The sequence below is a fragment of the Cavia porcellus genome, unplaced genomic scaffold (genome assembly GCF_034190915.1).
Source record: "Cavia porcellus strain 051 isolate PalLab524CR breed Dunkin Hartley unplaced genomic scaffold, mCavPor4.1 scaffold_8, whole genome shotgun sequence".
Lineage (NCBI taxonomy): Eukaryota > Metazoa > Chordata > Mammalia > Rodentia > Caviidae > Cavia > Cavia porcellus.
The window spans coordinates 22,464,870-22,488,380 of NW_026947491.1; the positions used below are offsets into that span (position 1 = coordinate 22,464,870).

General features: G+C 38.7%; 1 long non-coding RNA gene across 4 annotated transcripts; it reads right to left on the reverse strand.

Moving 5' to 3' along the window:
- Positions 1-670: 670 nt before the first annotated feature.
- On the reverse strand, positions 671-21,953 carry LOC134477133 (uncharacterized). Of its 4 annotated transcripts, XR_010049043.1 has the most exons (5): positions 21,776-21,953; positions 20,898-21,103; positions 4,491-4,617; positions 4,192-4,293; positions 672-2,820 (listed from the first exon to the last, which is right to left on the reverse strand). It is a non-coding gene; the product is annotated as an uncharacterized LOC134477133 (long non-coding RNA). The 4 variants fall into 4 exon arrangements; XR_010049044.1 differs by having other exon boundaries at positions 671-2,820; positions 4,233-4,293; positions 20,898-21,953; XR_010049042.1 differs by having other exon boundaries at positions 671-2,820; positions 20,898-21,953.
- Positions 21,954-23,511: the final 1,558 nt, after the last annotated feature.

Below are 23,511 nucleotides of genomic sequence, written 5' to 3' on the forward strand. Positions count from 1 at the left end.
TAAAAAAATGAACTTTAAACATATGCTTAGGGGCATGGGGATTTAGCTCAGCAGCACAAGCACCTGCCTCAAAAGCACATCATGAGTTTGACCAACAGCACCAATAAAAAAAAAATGCTTACATCTCTAAATATGTATTCATTTACATATATATCAACAATCAGTTATCTTTTATATATAGAATATGAGGTATACACACCAGGGAAATTAAAATTAAAGCTGGTAGGAAATTGTAGGGAGCCGCACGACAGCCCCATTGCTGCCTCCCTGCCTCTCTCTCTCCTATGGGCACAATGCGTCTGCCTACATTAACCATAATCCTCTCCTGCTTACGTCACATACCTGGATGTGACGATGACCTTGTTGTATTCATCCCCATAGCCTCTTCCTGTCCCACCAGCCCACCCTTGGCCTATAAAAGATGTAATCACTTCCGGAATAAAACGGGGCTTGATTGGACTCTCTCAACTTGCCTCAGTCTCTGTCTCCCCCATGTTTTTATTTTAATCCCCGTTCCCCCTCCAGGTACACCCCACGGATTGATCCGCGGGCCGGATCAGAAAATCTCACTTAAAAATTATTCGTAAAATTTATTGGACTGTCCCTCACCATTGTAAAAAAACAAATACTAACCCTATTTGTAAGATAGAAATACATGTCATTTCATCTTATCTCATCAGAAAATACTATATGCTAAATTCAACTATTGGCTTACACAAAAATATATGTCAACATTGTTTCTGAGGGGCTGGGGATTTAGCTCAGCAGCATAAGCACCTGCCTTGCAAGCAGGTGGTCGTGAGTTCGATCCTCGGTACTGATAAAAATGAAAAAGACAGAGAAAAAAAAAAAAACATTGTTTCTGGTAAAGACTACAGATACAGAGTTTGGCTTTTCAAAAGATCTCCATCTCAGAGTATATTTTCTGAAATATTCATGAAGAAATACTGACATCCAATTTTTATTTAAATGTATACAGGTCTCCACTACACGAGGAATTTTTACCACTTTTTCAAAATAGCCTTAAAAGTATAGGATCATACTCCAGTGACTTTCATGCAGTTGATAAAAAATGTGCTCACTAAATTCTTCCCCTATAGTGTTGATATATGTAGGGTTCCTCTTCAGAATGAAATCTATGTATACAAAATGAGAAATTACTAGCAAATCTTTTTCCCAATGACTGATATGCATGCGGTTTCTTGTCTATGTGACTTCATTTATTTGACAAGATTGGTGTTTAGTGAATACATTTCCACACTACATTCACACATAAGGTTTTTCCCCAGTGTGAGTTCTTTCATGTACTTCACAAATCTGGTGTGTAGCGAATTCTTTCCCACATTGCTTGTACACAAAAGGTTTCTCCCCTATGTTAATTCTTTCATGCATTTCATAATACCAGTGTGTACTAAATGCCTTCCCACAGTGCATGCACACATAAGGTTTCTCCCCAGTGTGAGTTCTTTCAGGCTTTTGACAACTACTGTTTTTAATGAGTGCCTTTCCACATTTCTTGCATACATAAGGTTTCTTCTGTGTATGAGTTTTTTCATGTCTTTTGTAAGCTTTCCTAATAGTGAATGCTCTTCCACATTGCTTGCACACATAAGGTTTCTCCTCACTGAGTTTCTTCATGCCCTTTAAAATGAGACTTTGTACTGGATGCTTTTCCACAGGGCTGGCACACATAAGGTTTCACCCTACTGTGAGTTCTTTCATGTACCTGACAATGACAGTCTGAATGGAATGCTTTCCCACATTGCTTACACACATATTTTTCCCCAGGGCAATTTCTTTCATGCTCTTGACAATACCGCTGTGTAGTGAATGTCTTCCCACATTGTGTACACATATAAAGTTTCTCCCCAGTGTGAATTCTTTCATGTTTTTGACAACTATCATGTGTAGTGTATGCCTTTCCAAAATGCTTGCACATGTAAGGTTTCACTCCAGTGTGACTTCTTTCATGTCGTTGACAATAATGTGTAGTGAATGCCTTCTCACATTGCTTGCACAGATAAGGTTTCTTGCCTGTGTGAGTTCTTTCATGTCTTTGACAATACTTTTGTGTAGTGAATGCTTTTCCACATTGCTTGCACACATAAAGTTTCTCCTCACTGTGAGTTTTTTCATGCACTTTGCAACAAGACTTTGTACTGAATGCTTTCCCACAGTGCTTGCACATATAAGGTTTTACCCCTGTGTGATTTCTTTCATGTGGTTGACAAGATTTGTGGGTAGTGAATGTCTTCCCACACTGCTTGCACACATAACATTTCTCTTCCATGTGAATCCTTTCAAGAATTTTACACTTTTGAGTCTGGAATAAATTTTTATATTGCTTGCTATCATATGGTTTCTTCCCAGCCTGAATTCTTTCAGCGATTAGAAGACCACTGGGGGTGCTGGAGGCCTTCACATTTTCCTGATCAACAATGGTCTTCTCTTCAAAGTGAGCTCTTTCACTAAATTCAGAGTAGGACTTCATGCATTACTCATGTTGATAGAGTTTCTCTCCATTCTTTGTACTTGCAGGCTTCTGAAAGGACTGGAAATCACTGCATGGTTTTCCATGTTCATTACATTTACTCAGCTTCTCATCAAACCCCACATTCTCATGTAGTTTCTCTCCAGGATGAGGTTAAGATGGGCACATGTAATGGTAAGTGCCCAAGAAAGGGCTCTCCACAAACGAGACTTCGGGCTGGCTCTAAAGCAGATTGATTCATGTCCACATTCACTTCTGAAGTCTAAAGGTATATGTTTTTATGTTCACTGGAAGTTTTGCATTGATACCATGTTGCTACCTCTTTATGTCTGTAAAGAAACAAAACATTAATCACGATAAAAATCTCTCTATTCAATAATTTAGCAGCACAAGTTCTGGTTTGTTTCTGCTAAGAAATTTTCAGGAAAAACTAGCTGAAATCTCTGCAGGATGTCTCTGCAATGCACACTTCCCAAAGGATGATGTTCATTGGGAATTTCTAATTGCTGTGGCTTTGCAATAAATAAGATCAGGTTTCACTTAAGTCATTGATTCATATGTGTATAACATATTGATCATTTTGGGGGCCTTCCCCCAACATTCTCCCCTGCTTTTATTTCTTAATTTTGCTCCCAAATGTATGTTTTCCTAATTCATATACCAAGAAACACTTGATAATTTACTTTGTATGTCTAATTTCTTGCATTTAACATTGTGAGGTGGAGTCTCTCTCTTTTGTTTTTTGCTATAAGTTATGTTTCTTGTTTCAGTGAATACATATAGCATTATATATTTCTTTAGTGCTGAGAAACAAAGGAGAGTCTGAAATAAAATACATTTTTAGCTTTTTCACTTATTATTTTGAGAGAAATTTTCATTGATCACTCATCTGATATCAGGGTGAACTTCATGCAGTCACCCTGCTCAGAATATAAGAAGGCAAAACAATGTTGAGCCTATACCACCTCCTCACTTCCGAAGAACACAGTTACAGGCATCTAGATTCTTACCAGTTTATATATTGTGAATTATTTCCAGAAGTCACCTACTGTGAATACCCAAAGTAGATCCTGCTTTGAGCATAAGTTTGTATGTATGTATGTATGTATAATTAAGATCCCATACATTGAAATGCTTTCAGAATATGCACAGGGAGTTTTGAATGGATTTAATGCACTTTCAGTTTTATTTTTTGATAGGTATATACTGAATATAAAAATCATTCTGTTTTATATTCCTACCAATAATGCATAAGGGTGTTTGTAAGAATTTTAAAACACGAAGGATCACAATCCTCTGGCAGATGTTTCCAGCATCTATTAATACACTAGCATTCGTGTGCATTTGGAACACTGCTTCCAGGTAAGCAATTCTTTACATAATGTATATCTGATTATATATATATATATTCATTCCTGCCAAAGTTAAGATTTATTCTTCTCATATATGTCTACATAATACCTAAATGCAACTTCATAATTCATGATGTTGGTCATGAAAGAATGTTTTTATACCAATGTATGAGGTACTGTCTCTTGTTACATGTCACTACTGATTTAGTTTCCTAATATGGAATATCTTTGTATTCAATGATCAGATTATACATAATCAACCTATATGTGTATAAGTAACATATATGATATTAAATAAATATAAATATAACTTATTTGTAAAGATTCTTGGAATATCTGATCACATACCCTCTTGAGAAGTACTGCTTTTCCTTACAAAAGCCAATTACCTCAGCTTTTTTGAACAATTTCTGTATTCCTCTTCCATTTGCTGGTTTTCCCAAGTCCTTCCTGAATTGTAGCCAAAGAAATACAGTCACTATATCATTATATAAAAATTAGCGGCTAGCAGTTAAGATTCATTGTATAATGTTAACAGGACTGAGGTATTGTTCAAAATGTTTTCCTGTTCTATTTAATGAATCTGTACACATCTGGATGAACCACAGTTCTCCACTGAGTATATGAGAAGATGATGTCATCCTTACCTAGAGCATTCATATTCATCAATGTTTCCCTCATCACATCTCTGTAGAGCTTCCTTTGGGATGGATTCAGCAGAGCCCACTCCTCCTTGGTGAAGTTCACGGTTACATCCTCCAAGGTCACTGCCTCCTAAAGAATCACACACATATTTCCTGAGGAAGGTTCGCACACATACCCTGAGAACTTAAACTCTTTTTGTAAAAGCTGAATTACATTTGTTCCTTCAAATAAAAACTCCATGTCTAGGTTACTTCTCTCTGCTACAGCCCCAGCAAAACGAAGTACTTGATGCCGGATAGAGTTACGAAGTTGTAGTTGAGGACTGTTTTGAAAGTGAAGCTCATCATAGTAGCCTCCAAATCACAATTTCCAAAACAAGGAGGCAAAAAAATGTCTAATGCAGACAGACAATAGATTACATCTCTTTTCAAATACGATTTTTCATATAATCGAAACATTCTTTCTTATACATACGCAGCATTTTGGAAAACTGAATTTTTTTTTTTTTTTGGTAAAAGTTAGTCATGGTACAACATACACACATTTCATTCCTTATTTATGTGTGTATGTTTTGAGACAGGGTCCTCTTTATACAGTTTGAGCTGGTCTTGAACTAATTTAGTGTATCCAGGCTTGTCTTTAACCTGCAACAATCTTTCTGCTTCAGCCTTTTGAGTGCTGGGATTATAGGTGTGCACCAACACACCTGGTTTTATTATTTACTCTTTCGGTTTTCATATCAGACAAACCAAGTGATATTTACTCCTCTGTGTCCACTTTACTTGATACTGTTGTCTAAAAGTACAACTATTTAGCAAGCAATTTCTCAAATTATCCTTCTTTATGGCACGGTAGTCCTCCGTTCTTTAAAAAAAAAAACCATATCTTCTTCATCCATTCAACATTTGATTATGTGGGCTACTTTCAAGATTTATCTATTTCAAACTTGCCCATGTAAACATGAATGTATATATATGTATCACTGTGGGGTGATGCTTTTAATTCTTTTGTGGAGAGACTAAGAACGGGAATAGTGAGAAGAAATGTACCTTCAAAGTGTGTGTTCTGAGGTGCCTGACAAAATATGTAAACAGAGGAACAATGGGGTTTAGGGGAAAGAAAGAAGGATCAAGTAAAAACGCTTAGAAAGACAAATAAGAAACACTTTTCTAAATAAAGAGGGGAAGAAAGTCTGAAGGGAAGCAAGGAGGGTAGACGAAAAGGAAGCCGCAAAATACACCATGCACAGGTACAAAATCCCAAGATGAATGTTATCAGTATGCAGCAGTAAGAAAAGAAAGAAGGTTTATGACTAATATTAAAATATCAATAGGGGGCTGGGGATTTAGCTCAGTGGCATAAGCGCCTGCCTTAAAAGCAGGCAGTTGTGAGTTCGATCCCCGGTACCAATAAAAAGGAAAAAGACAAAAAAAAAATCAATGGAAAACCCAGTATTCTTAGAGCAAGTATATGGATAATAAAATAGGATTTAAGTAGCTTATTAACTTATAGCATAGGTGCCAATGATCACACTGCAATCACACAAAAGAAACCCTACCACTGTCTGAATTAATGAGGGAAAGCATATATAGAATATATATGAAATACATTAAAATGAATGAATGAATGAATGAAATACATATGAAACACATTAAAATCACAAAGTGAATAGGCACTAATTACAAAGGAAAACTGCCAGGTATGATGATAACTGCCTGCACTGCCAGCACTTAGGTGCCTACTATGCAAGGATTTCCATGAGTTTGATGACTGCCAGGAGTTCAAAGTTCTGCTCCAGATTGGCGGTAAATTCAAGGCCAGTCAAGATTTAAAGTGAGACACTGAGAGAGACAAACCCCACTAAAGGCAACCTGAAATAAACTGTGCCACTTACAAGTCACTCCTTTGCTCTGTTCAAAAAATGACAACTGTATAGTGTAACAGAAGAATGACAGCTTTCACCACCTCATGAGCAAGGTGATACCTGCAAACCGCACTTAACATAAAACACATTCATGTTACACCTTTGTTACAGATTGTGACTCATGCAGAGAATGACAAACGGATCTCAGGAAAAAAAGGCAGCACTCTATGGTTCCATTGTACACACAACAGTGACTCGTGCTTCAGTTCGTGATAAAAATATGTGAAAGAAATCACATATATTTCATTTATGTTCAGAGACAAACAGATATGCATTTGGATATACAGATGGCATATTTTCTATTTTATCTACAAAAATTGCACATTGAAAAGGGAAAGATAATCTCGAAACCTTAGGATGGTATAACGAAAAGAGAAGTCTTCTCAGCGAACCAAGTAGTCAGCAGAATTCGTGGGACAAATTAAAGTCTATGAAAGCCATGGGAAATAAATAAAACAAAACTAAAATATCTGCCATATACAAAATACAAGGATTTCATAGAGAGAGTAAAGATCAATGACACAAATCTCTAAAATATATAAAACACATCTAACTAAAAATAGTGAGTATAGAAGAACACCAAGTCCTGAGAAAAATCAAGGAAAACTGAGGTGTGTAAGAACACAGTCAGACTTATGCAAGGAGGGAGAACCCGATACCCTCTCCACACTCATCTCCTTTCCTTTAGAGTTTGCTAAAATCAACAGACCAGTAACTTCTTTCCAATGTCCAGAGAATATATTGTGCTATTACACTTCTAGGCCCACGATTAAGTATACCTGAAAAATCTTGAACCTCATGACCAATAGAGTTGATGAGAAAGTACTGTTTTCTTCATCCAGACATTAGCATTTGTGAAGGAGACAAAGAATTCCCAAAACATATCCCTGTGCATCTTCTATAATACTTCAACAAAATTATATGAAGGGAAACTAAGACAACACTATTTATGGAAAAATCACACACGGTAAACTGAGGAAACATCGCCAAAGAATGAGAGGGGTAAAATAAGACAAAAAATGGCTGCATCAAGTGGAGAGTTTACCACATTTAAACTCTTATCCACTGCCCAAAACAGAATGATGAAATGTTTCCAACACACTAAGTATATTTATATTGTTTTAATATTAAATCTTGGCGAAATTTGAGAATAAATTTGACACACAATATTTAAATAGCAAACTGTCAATATATATGAACATTTGTACAGATATTGAAATTTTAATGTCTGCACATTTATATTTATCCCAGCAAGAAGATTAGTTCATTATCAGTTGCACACTAACGCAAAAAAACCCACCTCTAATATTTTAAAACACCTGGGAATCTCAAAAACCACTTTGAAATAACACAAACCCAGAGGCAGTGGAGTAAGGCAGTGAAGTGTCTGAAATATTAACTTCACAACAATGCTATGATCACTAGGCTGTCAACACAAACCTTGAATAATATTTTATCTTTTATTGTTTCCTTTCCTTTTCTTGTTTTGTTTTGTTTTGTTTTGACATGGAGAATGGAACTCAGGACCTTGCACTTGTCAGGCAGGTACTGTGCAGCTGAGCTATGCTCCTAAATTCAAACTACTTTTTATCATCATAGTAAGGATATATTAATCTCAAAAAATTCATTCCAAATGTTGAGAACCAAAGATTTTGCTTGATTACATTTTTAAGGACTAAACACCTTGCAAAACTGCACTATGGTAACTTTGTGGGTATTTACATGACATCTGAGAAACACAGGACAGGTAAACACAGCTCATTTCCTCATCTCCACAATGATTTTGTAGATATACACAGTTAGAATAAATTAAAAGCAAATAATCACACCTGAATATTTCTTTGTTTCTTCACATGTCATCAATATTACAGTTACTTTTAAACTATGAACACCACAATCATATGGTGAGATCTTCAAAAGTATTTCTTACTTCTTCCATGAGATAACTTGTATTTTATTTTTTAATTTTGAAGGTAGTAAAATACAACAAAACAAGGCAGAATAAAGCCAGTCAAGACAATGCAGTGAAACTGATACAGAACTTCACAGCAGAATACCAGGATAACAGTAATAGGTCCCATACTATATTCTCATTATCGTCACAATAGTTGTCCATTCAGTCAGGTATAGCAAAATCAAACCAAAAATGAACAGTATAAAGCCTATCAAACAGAATACTGAATAGAGCAATACAATTAATCAGAACAAAGCAAAAACAGTGAAAAAAGTATTTGCCTTCAAAAAGAAGATAGAAGGAAATCCCCGTATTTGCTATATTGTATACAGTCATCCTCCTAAGAGATGCTCAGGTCTCTTGCTCCCAGTTGCTAAGAGCGGGAGGGGCGGGGGAGGACGGTGACAGGATGTTTGATTAACAGCGCACGCACTGGTAGGCTCGCGGCTGCTTACCAGAGAAGCAAACAGGTTGCTTTCTTGCCCAGCGTCCTAAGTTCCAACATGGCTGGATCTCAGGAGGCACTGGCTGGTTCTATCCCTGGCTCATCTATGGCTGCTCGAGCCACAATTGCTTACCAGGGAGTCAAGTGGGTTGCTTTCTTCGACAACTTGTATTTTGAACAAGTAATTTAAAAGTACAAATGTAAGTAAAGTAGAATGCAAAGTAAAACTGGAAGGGAAGCTGTTGAGGAAGAACCCTCCTTCACTGTCCTTCATAAGGGAACCCACACTCAGAACGTTACACATATTCCCAAGCCAACACCCAATTCCCAGGGCCTCCACAGTCCTGGTAGCTCAACCAAGACAGCGACCATGAAAAACAGGAAAAGTCAGGAAATTTAGATCTGGGCTTCTTTACATCGTAGTCAGCCATCTTCACAGGATGAAATAGCTCTCTTGCCCAAGGTCTCAGTACTGAGCAGAGACAAGCACATGCAATCAGCTGAGGTTTGACCTTTGACTTTCCCCAGTGGTTCTTTAGAAGTCAAGTGTATACTGTTTGCTGAGCACAACCAAAATCTACCAAAAAAAAATTCTGTACACAAAATCAAAGCATACCCAAAATTCTCAAACTGCTCACAAAGGTAAAGCACAGTCCTGGCAGTGTTCCAACTAAAGACTGGTGTCCAAATCCTAGATTCTGTCTTCCAGAATCTAGGTAGAATTTCACTTAAAAATTATACCGCACAAAGAACTAATCTCAGATTCATACATACTTGTGTAGAGCATCATGTTTCCAAGGAAGTCTTTCAGAGTGACCCCAACACATTGTCAATTAACATTTTCAACATTCTTGACATTAAAATGAATAACTGATGCTGTTTAACATAACCAAGCACTGTGATCACACTCTATAATCGTGCTTGGTGACCCACACCTGTGATCAAGCACTCTCGGAGACTGAGGGTAGAGGACACGGTGTCAAGCTCAGCCTGACCTCCACAGCAATACCCACTTTGAAAACTCAAAAATAATAAAACCTAAGATGTGGAAGGCTGGATGTCACTCAGAGTCAAAAGTCCCGAGGTTCAGTACCCAGGAACACATCCTCAGGGAAAAACCCTGGTTCTGGAGCAGATGTTCCTACCTTCCTTCATCCCCTCCTTTCCCACACTACACGAATTCCTCTCTGTTCCTTCCTTCCTACACAGGAAATCTGTTCATGCCTTCCACTGATACGCATACACGCCTGCACTTGGTACTTGGCACCCAATGCAAAAATCTATGTCATCAAAGTCCCAACCTCATTCAGTGTATACTTTTTAAAAAACACTGTCTTCAGTCAATAAACTATAGAAATTATGTGAGCACTGCTACTTTTCTCTCTGCTCTAAGACACGAATTATATGTATATATAAATATCCTACTCTAAGGGATTTAAAAATTTGAGTTTAAAAGGCACATTCTCATGAAAATTGTACTTTATGATATTACTTTCATCCTTCCTTATTTAAATTAGAAACATCATCAAGTTTTTCACATATTATAAAAGCTTAGTTGTTACTTTACTCATTTATTGCAATGCTTTGGATATCATAAAGGAGTTTTAGTATGGTCAATAAGGACCCCAACAATGGTTTTAATTATAGGCAATATTAAACTGTTGATAAATGTCATGTGATTTGGAAATACACTTTACTGATTTTAAGATTCTGTGGAAGTAGCGGAAAATTTTGGAAAAGACCATCAGTAAAATGAAGCCCAGAGTAGACAGTACAACTTATGTTTAAGATCTCATATTTGAACTTTAAACAAATTTAGGATAATTAGATAATCTCCACCTCCTAAGAACACATTCTGATGCTGAACTCAACTGTAACTGCATCCAGTGAGAGACAGGGCCCACAGAAACCATTCAGTTTTCACACTTCCAAGACTACCTCCCTTAGTGACACTGTAGATATAAACTAAAATATTCAGTGTGAGGCTGGGAGAAAAACAACACAGAACACAGCCCAGTCTCACCCACACAGAAACTTCACCTAAGTCAGGCAGCTTCCCTTAGCCCTCCTTCCCATTGCAAGCTCGGTAGGAGGTGGCACCGCAGGCAGTGAATGGGGAAACTGAGGGCTCTGGCCACAGTAAAATCACTTCTCTGCTACAGGACAGGGTGCTGAGTCCCTGGAAGAAGCCTCAGCCCCATCCTGAGGGTCAGATCTAACATGCACCAGAGAGTGTAGATGCAGTGTGGCCCAAATCCTGCCAAAGCTGGTTCTGGTCATTTTCAATGAGAGCGTATGGATGCAACAGATACATACTATTGTATCTTACCATTTGATCCTGCAAAATCACCTGCTTGGGGACTGAGGTCTGCCATCTCCTTCCACGCAACCCATCAGTAGGAGCCACAGAGTGAGCCAGCATGAGTCAGCTTGGGAGTCGCTCAGTAACACTTCGTGAGCTCCAACTTAGCTCCCTGTTAAGGAGGATTGTAGTCTCTGTCAGCAGATCTGAGCTGACCCTTCATTCAGCCTAAACTTTACTTCACTGCTGCAAGGCTGCCCACGTTCTGCCTACTGAGCCAGAAGGACAACAAAGATTATACACTATCTGACTGACTGGAGCCCAGATGACAGACTGCAAACAAAACTCTTCTAAGCTCAGGGTACTTCTCATGATATTGACTTGAAGTAATCCATCGGATCCCTGAGGTTTGCAGATCTGCTTGTGTCTACTTTCTGTACTCTATGATCTATTTACTTTTGCTGATGATGGGATTCCACATCTGTCACTGCATGTTCACATTCAATGACACATGGGGGACAACCACCTAGCCCAATGAAGATTCTAGGTCCATACAATGGCAGCACGTCTAAGAACAGGAGGAAAGCAAACTGTCAGAGGGCAGCAAACTGAACAACAACTACCTCCATGTTAGATAAACTTGGCCCTTTCTCCGTGTATTGATATGTACAAAGCTCACTAGGTTATTTCTTTGTCCTTTCAATTGGCTTTAAGCAATGTACATTGGGTTAGCTGAGGAGCTGACATGTAAGCTCTGAAGCAAAGTGACAGGTCAGTGTTACCCTACCCAGTGAATCCCCAAGTATGTGACTGATCCCAGTAAGATGGAGAACCATGCTCCATGCTATCAGCAGGGACCAAGTCTCAGAAAAGAAGGTATAACTGCCTAGGACAAAAAGGACTGTACATCAGAACTGAAGCAGAGACCCCTAATTATTAGAAACTACTTTAAATGTGCTATGCACATTACTCTCTCTGCATTTCTTGCCCTCTGCATATTGCAGAGGTGATCTCAGACCTCCTACCTAGCTCAGCTCAGGGTAGTCCTGTCAGTCATGTAGTTCCCTCTACTCTTTCTGTCACCCATCCTGAGCCATTCCCTCACAGAGATTAATAAAACTCGGGAAGGGCTCTGGGCCAAGGACTTTGTTCTGGTGACCCACCATCTAACAAAATGGAAAACACAAATGAATGGACAGATTCCTAGATACATATGAACTACCAAAGCTGAATGAAGGCATAAACATTCTAAATAGCCCAACATCATGAAATTGAATTTGAAATTAAAAAGTCCTAACAACAAAGAAAAGCCCAGAACCCAATGCATACATACACAGCAGAGTTCCACAAGAAATCTAGAAAACATATAAAGACACAGCTCCACCAACTCCTCAGTGAAATAGAAATGGAAGCAATACTTACTTCCAAGTTCATTCCTGGAAGCAAGTATTTCTCTGGATTTCAAAATCAGAGAATCATTCAACCAAACAAGAGAACTATCACAGGCTTAACTCCCTAGTGATCATAGATGCAAAAATCCTCTAGATACTGGTAAACAGAATGCAGGAAATCATCAAGATTATATACATCATGACCAAGCAGGATTCATTCCAGGTACGAAGGGTTCACGCAGCATGTACAAACCAATAAATGCAATACACCATATCGACAGAACAAAGGACAAAAATCACAAGATCATCTCAATAGATGCAGAAAACACATGTAACAAAGGCCCACACCCATTCAAAATAAATACCCTACAGGAAATTGATAAAGATGGTCTTTAATCAAATAAAAGCTATTTAGGACACACCAGCAGCCAATATCATACTGTCAAAACCCCAAAGCTTTCACTCTAAATTCAGAAATGAAACAAGAGTGTTGACTATTACAACTTCTATTCAGTAGAGTTCTGGGAATATTGTCAGGAGTAGTTAGAAACAAATAAAAGGAATAAGAATAGGAAAGAAAAAGGTAAATTATTATTATTTGCAGAACAGATTATACTCTACCTAGAAAATGTAAGAATTCGACCAAAACTCTTGAGATTTAATAAGCAAATTCAGTAGTATACCTGCATACAAAGTCAATACTCAAAAATCAATAGCATTCCTGTGCACAACAAATTCTCTGAGGAAGACATTAAGAAAACTAACCTTTTATAATAGCAACCAAAAAACTGTAATACTTAGGAATCAATAAAACAAAGTAAAATATGTATACACTGAAAATTACAGTCCTGTGAAAGACAGAGATCCAAGAAGATACCAGACAGTGGAAAGATATACCTAACGAAGACACTATACTCCCAAAAGGTCATACTGTTATACTAACTGAATGTAATAGCTATCAGAATACCATTTGCATATGTCACAGAACTAGACAAAACATCAATAAAATTTATTTGGAACCAGAAAAGACCTATAAGAGCATATGCATATATGGCAAACAAAGAAAATTCAGGGGCAACACAATCCCTGACATGAAATTATACAACAAGTCTACATTAAATTCAACATTGAACTACAAAAAAACAAAACACCTGAGGATCACTGTAAGTGAATAAAAGATGCAGACATAATTAGAAACACATTTGGCCATCTTATCTTGGTTAAAGGGGTCAAACATGCTCACTGAAATAAATCAATCTCGCATGTGTGAATACCGAATAGTTTCCCTAATGTAAGTAATGATTCAAATATATAAAAGAATGTGGTAATCATGATTCCCCATTATGTGGCCTTGAAGCCTTTATAAAGTTTTCACTTATTAATTAGAAAGGCTTTATTCTGGGCTTCTTGAGATGGAAATATTTGAAGCTATAGTATATGAAGTTTTATCCAAATATTTCAAGGAAAAAGACAGACACTATGGTAACTACTATTAAGTCGGGTTATTTGGTGGTGAAGCACTAGGTTGCTGAAACAGTCATGCTTTGACCTCTATTGTTATATTGTTATGTCCTGTTTTATCTCAATCTCTGCCTTATTCTTTAAAAAAATTATTTAGTTATTTCTGTTTGTTTTAATTAAGGGGAAAAATTTTTAAAATTAGGATATATAATAGTAACTCTTTCTGATTTCCTATTAACTTGTTTTGAAGTCCTGTAATACTCCCACGATCTTGTTTTGACTGATTAGACTCTGTTCCATTCTGTATGATAGTATCAAGTTTGAGGGTATAGGCAACTACTTTGAAGGCAATAAGATTCACTAAGATGCCCATTCTGGTTTGACTATTGTCTCCTTTGGAAGTCCTGTAATGTTTACAATGCCTAAGTTTTATTGGTCTTGTTCTCTACTGTTTTGTCCAACTTTGTAATATCTAATGAGATAGACAATTGTTTTTAAGGAAACAAGAGACAACGTTGATAACCATCGTTGATAACCTTGTACTCTGTTCTACATCATGTGCTATGTCTATCCTTGGTTTTGACTGACAGCTTTGTTTTGCCATATTTGACTTTATTCTCTCCCCCCCCAAAAAGTAATAAGAACTAAGGAGTAATAAAATCCAAAATGTGTAAATTTTGTTGTAAAAAAGAGAGGGGGAAAAAAAAAGAGCTCTAATGGATATAACAGCAAGTGTGTTTAGGGGTGTTAAATAGCTGACTATATTAATGTTTTTGGATCATTGAACACAGCTGTTTGCAGTCTCTCTGTTTGAATGTCCACTTTGTATTCTTTGATACTGTGATTTGAGCAACTATTTCCAAGATGATAATATTTAATCTATTAACAGGTGATTTCTTACTGTTGTTTTTTTTTTTTTTTGTAGTTCTGTATTACGTGTACCCTTACACCGCTTTGTTTTGTTTTGTGTTTGTCTCTTTTTCCTCTTAAATAAAATTTAAAAACAAAACAAAACAAAACAAAAAAAAACATGCTCACTGGCAGAAAGACAGCTTCTTTCATATGAACAGTGCAGAAAAACTCTAATGTGTCAAAAACTAAACTAGAACCATGTCTACCCCCATGTACTAAACTAAAGTCAAATGAATCAAAGATCTAAATATTGAAAGAAAAACACTAAATCTACTAGAAGAGAGAAAGTATGTAGAAATCTTGAAGACATAGGTATAAGAGATACTTTAGGAATAAAACCAACACCACATGGAAAATAGTATAGAGAATCACCAAATGGGATCTCAACTTTATTAAAAAGCTATTTCAGCCAGGCATGGTGGCATACTCCTGGACCCCAGTACTTGGCAGGCTGAAGCAGGAAGATCTTTGCAACTTTAAGACCAGCCTGGACTCAAAGTGAGCCCAAGGCCAGCCTAAACTGCATAGTGAGACCTTGTCTGAAACACATACACACACTGACACACACACACACACACAAAACCACACAAGTGCTATTCCAAAACATTAGCAATCACCAGCATAGTGAAAGCACAATAAGAGCTGGGGATTTAGCTCAGCGGCAAAAGCACCTGCCTTGCCAGCAGGCTGTCATGAGTTCGATCCCTGGTACAGATCAAAAAAAAAAAAAGAAAGAAAGCACAATGGCCAGCCTGGGGTAATTTATCCTTTGTCCCTCAGACAAATGATTTATATCTAGAACATATAAAGAATCAAAATGCAAACGTGTTATTCAAACACCCAATCTAAAAATGGGCATCTGAGATGAGCTGAAAAAAAATAATAATGGACAAAAAACACATTAAAATGTATTCAGAGATGCTGGAAGACTGTTAGGGCCGACGCCGCAGGGAAAGAGACCCCAAGGACTCAGCTCTTGGTGAGGAAAAGAAAGTTTATTTCCATGCGCATGGGGTCCCTCAGGCAAACGTGTGCGGAGGGGCCCCGAGGGGAATTTGTGCAGGGTTTTTAAAGGTACACGCAGGAGGCAAGCAAGTTTACAGAAGCAAATCGCATTGGTTAATTTTGAGCGGCGCAGGACCTGGCTAATGCTGACTTGAGGGTCTGGGGCTGAGTAACCATGGAGACCGAGGGTCTTGGGTTGACCTTAGAGTGCCAGGTGCTCCCTGGTCCTGTTTATACAGTACATTCTTTTGCCTATCTCTATCTTTATAAAGAACAGAACATCAAGTGGCTAATGACTAGCAGAGACATTCCCTTTGGCCCCGCTCTGACTATCTCCTGGGAAAAGGTTTAGGGAGTGAAGCACTCTTTACTGCTCTGTTTTGATAGCTCTGGGAAGTTAGGGAGTCAACTCTTCTATTCCCCGCTCTGGGGAGTTAGGGAGTTAACCCTTTCATTCCCCGCTCTGGGGAGTTAGGGAGTTAACCCTTTCATTCCCCGCTCTGGGGAGTTAGGGAGTTAACTCTTTCATTCCCCGCTCTGGGGAGGGGGTTGTAGCAGGGGGGTCAACTCTCACAAGACAAAAAGGAATCAAGTGGGTCCTGTGGACCCAGGAAGAATCTCAAGTGTGAAGTGAAGCCCACAGAGAGAGTAAAAACAAAAGCTTCAACCAAAAATTAGGTGGCATCTTCCTCCGAAGCTGGACGAACTGCGCAAGAGGAGCTGATGGAACCTGAGAACACATGGTCATGATGCTGGTGATGGCTGGCAATCCTGGAGGCCTCTGCAGAGAGCCAAGCAGTGAATGGGTGCAGTGGGTGTGGAGTGCACCAGAGGGCAGTGAGTGCAGAGGACTGGGTCCTTCTGCGGGGAACAGTGACTGCCAGGGAGCCATTTTGAAGCTGGGCCAGTTAAGTGCAAAACCCAGAACTTCTGCCAGATTCCTCCAGCAGCTCCTAGCTGGCACAGACCTGTGGAAATTACTTGGAATGTGGTGAGCTCAATGAGTTTTGCCTCAGGCGGGCCTGCTAAGCTTATCTACTACTCTGCCATAAAACAACAGCTGGGCTGCTGGAATACAATAGCATGATTCCTGGCTCTGTCTCCACAAGCAGAGTGGAGAACCCAGAGAGAATCCTGGAAGTGGACTATTTGGTTTTTGTTTTATTTGGGGGGGGGGGATTTGTCCTCTCCTTGTTTGTTTGTTTTTATTCAGTTTCTTTTTTATTTCTCTCTCTTTTTTTAATAAGTGTGACAGTGGTTCCTGTATGCTTCATGGGTGTTGTTCTGTTTTGTTCTACCTTTTCCACCTCACTTTTCTTCCAATCTTCTGCACCAGCTTTCCCAAGCTGGCAGGACCCTTTTTGTCCTCCAACCTTACTTGTAATCTCCTTCTTTTTTTCTGCTTCTCTATTTTCTCCTTAGACCATTTTAAATTTTAACCATGAGGGCAAAATTGACATAATACGGACTTACATACAGCATATACTTATCTGGTTTGTTTTACATTTTGCTATATAATTATAAATCTAGTTCAAACAGTTAAAAGTTACAAATTACGGGTTAGTTCAGTTTGACATTTTCTAGGCTGTTTGATGCTATTGGTACCGCTACAGCCAAAACTGACACAATTATTGTAAACAGCTATTGGCCAGATAACACATGACTGAGATTAACTAAGGGTCACAGAGCAAGGGACTAGGCCAAATGAGCAACAGCTTCTCATCTCAATCAAACCAGGAGATAAGATCTTGTAACAGAGTCAAAACCCAAAACCAGGTACACCTGGAAGATACCTCAAAGACGTAATCATCACTTCCAGGTCCTAAATACCACCAAGAAAGCAACCCACCATAGGAAACTTACAAGCATTACCCCAGGCATTAAACTAAAAAAGAAAAGAAATGAGAAGATACTTAAACAAGATGCAACCCCAGACATCCAATTCATCAAAGGCAAACCCAGGAGGCAATGAAGTGAGACAATCCAAAAGGCCCCACCAAAGTCTCTCTGAAGTGGAAACAACAAAGCATTGAATGAGGCTCTGGAAAAAATGAAATCAGAAATAATCTCTCAAATAGCTACAGAGATTACCAAAATATACACCATGCATAGCAATGTTATAGCACATAGACAAAAAAAATAGACGAGTTTAAGCAAATTATGGAAGCACAACATAGGAAACAAATGGAATCCATAAAGCAGATACAGGCACATATTCAGGGGAATAAAAACTCCACTGAAAGTATTTAAAGTAGATTGGGCCAATGTGATGACATGATCTCAGATATTGAAGACAACCTTGCAGTTAGCAACCAGGATAAGAAAGACTTCTCAAAACTAGCAAGGAACTATGAGAAATCAATCCAGCAGCTGCTAGATGAGACAAAGAAGAACAACTTAAGATTAATTGGAGTCAATGAACAAGCAGGAAATACCACAAACGACATTAAAAACATGTTCACAGACATCATGACAGAAAACTTTCCTGGTACACAGAAAGAATTTGACATACAAATAAGTGAGGCATAAAAAAATCAATAATGAAATATCTGAACTAAATCAAACTTTTGAACAAACGGACTTAGTAGATGTCTATAGACTGTCTGCCCCACAATATCAGAATACACATTCTTCTCAGCTGCATATAGCACATTCTCCAAAATAGACCTTATAGTGGCTCATAGAACATGCTTAAGCAAACAAAGAAAATGATATTAATCCATGCATACTAACAGGCCACAGTGCAATGAAATTGAAAATCCATGCCAAAGGAAACAACAAGAACTTTATCAACACACAGAAATTAAATAGGACCCTACTGAACAATTAATGGGTCACAGATGAAATCAAAGAAGAAATTAGACAGTTTTTTTTTATAGTTGAATACAACATACTGGAACTTGTGGGACACAATGAAAGCAGTCTAAAGAGGGAAATTTATAGAAGTAAATGCTCATATCAGGAAAACAGAGCAAGCACATATAAACAACTTAATGTTGAACCTCAAGTTTTTAGAAAAAGAAGAGCAGGGTAAACCAAAGGCTTGTACAAAACAGGAAATTATAAAGATCAGAGCAGAAATTAGCACACTGGAGACTAAAAAAAAAAAATACAAAGAATCAATGCATCACAGAGTTGGTTCTTTGAAAGATTAAATAAAATTGACAAACCCTTAGCTAACCTTATCAAAAAAAAAGGAAAGAAAGGATTCAAATCCATGTGATTAGGATTGAAAATGGTGAAATCACCACAGACCCTGCAGCAATCCAGAAAATCTTCCATACCTACTTTGAAAACTTGTATTCTAACAAGATGGAAAATACAGAACAGATACCTAGATACACATGAAATACCAAAGTCAAGAAGATATAAAATTCCTAAATAATCCAATATCACTAAATGAAATCAAAGATGTAATTAAAAGTCCGTCAACAAAGAAAAGCCCAGGTCCTGATGGATTCACTGCTAAATTTGACAACAAATCTAGTGAAGACCTAACACTGTTACTTCTCAAACTAAAAAAAACTGAAAGGAAACAATACTCCCAAATTCATTCCTGGAAGCAAGTATTACTCTCATTCCAAACCAGAGAAGGACCCGACTAAGAAAGAGAATTACAGGCCAATTGTCCTAATGACCATCATCATTGCAAAAATCCTCAGTAAGATACTGGCAAACAGACTGTAGCAAGCTCAAGGTCGTGAGTTCAATCCCCAATACCAAAAACAAAACAAAAGAAGATTAAGTAAGCTGACAAGTAGCCACAGAAGAAAAATCTTTGTCACCAAACTCTCCTCCTTTATTGAGGCCTGTAACTTTAGACCTAATCTCACAACAAGCCAGCAGAGAATCCTTCATTCATTATCACACTGAGAACAATCTGACTTCTGGAGAAATTTAATTCTGTGGATGCTGATTTTGGCCACTTTTCCAAATACCCCCTCTCCCATTTCCCTTTCACACCCATTTGCTTTTGCCTATTCAAAAAGTCCTTTTGTTCTATTCATTCAATTGTCAGGTGACTTAACTATGAGAATTTACCCCTATTTCAGTAACTTTGTGTTTTTTAGCATACAAGTAAGGTGCCTAGCAAGGGAAGCACCTGTAATACAATTATAACATTAGACATTTTGGTAAGGGTTAAAATGAGAATAGACCGTTGGACCTGATACGGGCAGAAAAATGACAGACTCCGAAACAATTAAGAAGAAAGTGCCTTATTAGCTGAGCTCAGCAGCCACACTGTCCCCAAACCCTTCCCTTGCCCAGGGAAGTGAGCAAGGAGCAAGGGGCTGCAGCGAGTTTATAAAGTAGCAAGCCACAAGGAGAAGGGTCAGGGTCTTAGGATCAGTTTGTCTCCATAAAAGGTAATTTGGTTCAGTTTTACAGGAACCAGGGAGGCAGAACAAACAGTTACAGCAACCAGGGAGTCAGGGAGGGAGTTACACATGGTGGGTATGTTGCAAGACTACAACTTAACTGGCAATTACACAAGTTTTCCAGAAAGAGAACAAGTTATTAAGGCACATTAAGTAATAAGTTCACCACATTTTGGGTTTCTGAGCTTTTGACAGGAACAAGGCTGAACTTCCTGCCTAGCAAGAAATGCAGACCTTCCCTACTAAAAGAAGTTGCACTCATGCCTAAGCTCCTGAGTTTCCAGGAATTTAAATGCAAAATAAGCAGTGTTTCTCTAAAATCTCTTTCTTTTATAAACAGTGTGTGCTAATGAACTGTTACACTGCCCGAGTTTAGAGCAGTAGTTTTAAATGCTGAGAGGCAAGTGAGTTAGGTTACTACCAAACAACAGAGTATTTTTTATTATGCTCCATTTATCTGTAATTTACTCTGGTTTCATGGCTACAGTGATACTCACTCGGGACACTTCCAAAAATCAAGAACCTATCCTACTTCTTATTTCCAAGATGAGGCTCTGCGGGCCTCACCAGCACTGTGACTCAACAGGAGGCCTCCAACCTCATGTTCAGTTCAACTTCCCTATTTCTTTCTCATACCCAAATGAATGTCCTGCTCTTCTTCCGCAGGCGCGCCAAAGATCCTCCTCCAATCCTCTCCCGACACCGAGATCCAGTCACCACCCTGAGTCCAACTGCCTAGAAGTAGATTCCCAGCTTCCACTGTCCCAGGGTCCTGGGCATCTTCTGCAATCCTCCCGCGCAGGCAATGAAGGCTTTTCCTTATCTCTGTTTCTCAACAGCGCCTAAAAACCCAACACATTTTTTGGTTCAGAAAATCATTCCAAGATGTTGTTAGAGCACGAGCTCTGTTCGTGCAGCAACCACAACAAGCAGAGGTCTCGTTTAAGAAATTTCAATGATGATTTTTTCACTGCTGAGCGTGAAACCCCTTTGTTTCCCAAGTTCCTGCTAGGCAGACTGCTGGAGAACAAGCTGTGCCCAGGACCGACGAAGAGTGTGTCCTGGGTTGGCCGGGTGTGGTGTAACATTACTGTAATTACAGCAGTTGGGAGGCTGCGATTTCTACGTTACATAGTGAGTTTAGGATCAATCTAAAGTGCATAGTGGGGCTGGAAATTTAGTTCAGCGGCATAATCGCCTGCCTTGCAAGCAGGCAGTCATGAGTTCAATCCTTGGTACCGATAAAAACGAAAAAGACCAAAAAACAAAACAAAACAAGTGCATAGTAAGACGCTGTCTCAAAAAAATAAATAAATAAACACGAATAGCACTATGCTGGAGACCCAGAACTCTTCGCGCCTGAGCAGAGTTACAGATGAAGATGCAGCAACAGAAAATGGCCAGCCCCAGTGTCCCGAGCTCAGCAGGGAGGCTGTGGATCTCCAGGGCTGTTTCTCACCATTTACATCTCAAACGCACCCCATTCCATCCCCACCTCCGTCCCACAACGTCACCATTGCGTGGCTTAAGAGTTTCCAAGGATCCTTCGAGTGCACCATGCAGCAAGTAGAATTCACACAATAATACCAGTAGTTTAACAAGAAAAATAAAGAGAAGAAACACGGTCTAGACAACTGCAGCTTCTCAGCAAGGCACTCACAACGCTCACTGCGCGACCCTGACACAGGAAATGCCCGCTCCTTGGCCCCATCTGATTGGGTAATTCAGGCAGCCCGCCTTCGTCGCTGATTGGCTCCTGCTTCACGGCCACTCAGCGGAGCTGAGAAGGAAGGGAGAAACAAACTTAAGATCAAGGTTGGCCTCCCTTAATAGTTTGTAACCCAGGAAATTGTGGACTAGTGGCTTTCCTTAGGAGACAGTCTCACCTCCCCTGAGGAACGCTTGCATTTAAGGGCTTTACTCTTGGCTTTTCAGAGCTGCTGTAGTTTCCTTAATGGACTCAGTGAATTCTTCCTAAAAATGGGTCACAGATGTGCCCAAAAGGTTCCAAGGTTATTGTCCTATGGAAGAATCCCGCCCCTGATGATGGAAAATATCAGGAGGCCAGTTCAGGATAAAATGGAACAGAGCGAGGCTCTGCTGTTAGGAATGAGGCAGTCAATTTCATTGCTAAGACTTTCGCACTGTCTCTCAATTTGAGTTGCCTAATAGCAATACTCTGCAAAAAAGTAAAAATGAAAAGAAGGCAAGCATCTAACTCTCTCAGACAACATTCACAGTTATCCATGCTCATAACAAATACTTCAATTCTAAAGATAAATATTTTCCAGCACTTGATTCTCCACATTTGATTCACCTGAGCGCTTATCGGTGATGATTCTGGGTTACAAAAGGAGTTTTAACTGTAAGTGCCCCATGTCCCCAGGTGTGACTCATCATCACAAGTTGGAATTCACCTTTTAACGTTAATATTCCTCGAAAAAAAATACGTTGAGTCAGGCGATACACGTGTGTACTAGCTTGTTTTGCTTGACAGATACATGGTATATTACTAAAGCGCACTTCTTGATGAGTCTGCTGAGGCATGATAGCATCACTTGAGGGAGGGACCAAATCTGGAGGCTTGCTCCTTCCTCTCAGCCTGATTCCCTTCTCTCTGTACCCTGGGTCTCTGAAAGCTAGTATCATTGTCCTGTACTTATATTTACTATGAAACTTGTGCATTTGAAGTGTTCAAACCAAGACTGAAGTTTCAGAAATGATGAGCCAAAATTAACTTTTTCATTTACTCTTTTTTTTCCTACTGAAAATCGAACTGTGCATTTCATGCTTGACAGTCAGGTGCTGAGCTGCTGAGTTCTATTCCTGGCCTCTTTATTTGCTTTTTATGTCAGGATTTTTTCCTTGTGACAAGAGTAACAACAATGAAAACTTAATAAAACTCTGACTAGATATCTATTATCAATAAACTTTCAATTACATCAATTCTCTCCTCAGAAAACTATACAATTGAGTTTTTCTGTATGAATACTCTATATGAACTGATTTTATTCATGTGCACATATTTTAGTTTGACTGCTTCAATTCTTTGCACATCACCATGAATTTGTCCTTTTACAATCTATATAAGCAAAAATAATTCACCACACACAGACATCTGACCCTGAACATATGCTTAATACCAATGCGTGGCTTCAAACACCTGGTATCTTGTTTCAAAGTATTACACAAGTTAATGATGGTTTAATTATTAGCTACCAGTTAAACTCCTAGGTAGTAACTCAAAAAA